Source organism: Branchiostoma floridae, unplaced genomic scaffold, assembly GCF_000003815.2.
Source record: "Branchiostoma floridae strain S238N-H82 unplaced genomic scaffold, Bfl_VNyyK Sc7u5tJ_1556, whole genome shotgun sequence".
NCBI lineage: Eukaryota > Metazoa > Chordata > Leptocardii > Amphioxiformes > Branchiostomatidae > Branchiostoma > Branchiostoma floridae.
In genome coordinates this window covers 31231-32134 of record NW_023365755.1, presented here as the reverse complement: position 1 = coordinate 32134, position 904 = coordinate 31231, and the positions used below count along the sequence as shown (strand labels likewise).

General features: G+C 38.3%; 1 long non-coding RNA gene across 1 annotated transcript in view; it reads right to left on the bottom strand.

Moving 5' to 3' along the window:
• The window catches only part of LOC118408098, a 6291-nt gene that overhangs the window by 1561 nt on the left and 3826 nt on the right, over positions 1-904 (bottom strand). Inside the window, exon 2 of the long non-coding RNA XR_004830252.1 lies at positions 737-862. This is a non-coding gene — a long non-coding RNA (uncharacterized LOC118408098). The remainder of the gene's footprint in view (positions 1-736; positions 863-904) is intronic.

Genomic DNA, 904 nt, shown 5'->3' with positions numbered 1-904 from the left:
AGCATGCTGGTGCTGAGTTGCATTGTAATGCAATACAAGAAAAGGCAATATGCAGGATTTCTTAGTAATGTTATCAAATCAATATGTTGTATTATTACTTTTAGTATTACACAGTTGAATAAAGTTTCTGGTTATTTTGGATTAACCACAACGAGTACTTTTTATGCCTGTAGAGTATGAATATATAGAATACAACACGGTGTATTCCGTATCTCCCTCGGTCCCAGCCCGACCACGTTCGAATCGCCAAAAGGCCGGAGGTCGATCCAACCTGTGGGACCGAGGGTGATACAGAATACACCGTGTTGTATTTTATTTACGTCATACCCGGGTCCGAAAACAATTATTAAATTGCCACACTACTCATAGAAATGATAAAATTTGACACATTAAATTAACCTGCTCTAACAACTTTAAGAACATCAATTTGAGAAAAAATTCAAACAAAAGAACTCAGTTCGCCTGCACTGGTGATTTCATAGATAGTAACTGTAGTCGTGGACTGTGTTCTATTTAAGGCTTATACTTACCTGGTCCAAAACACCTGTATCAAGTGTTATTGGGGCCCAGATGTGACATAATGTAAGTTATCATGACCAGTAAATAATGAGAGCCAGTCCTGGATGCTTAAGTCTGAGTACAACAGAATTTGGCACAGTTGCATGTCCATCTGCAACAGAGCAGAAATAACAAAAAACAACAAATGACAATTGTAAACATGAACATGTTACCTTACCTCATCCACATGTTCTCTGAAAGGTTGTGTACCTCTTCTCTCATTCTTCTTTGTCAAGCAGCAAAAATGTGGTTGTTGGCTGCATTTCATCCAGGAGGTATGATGGGTGGCTGCTGAGAGGAGAGCCTTAATGTAAATTAAAAGTCAGATACATGTAGTACTTAAAGA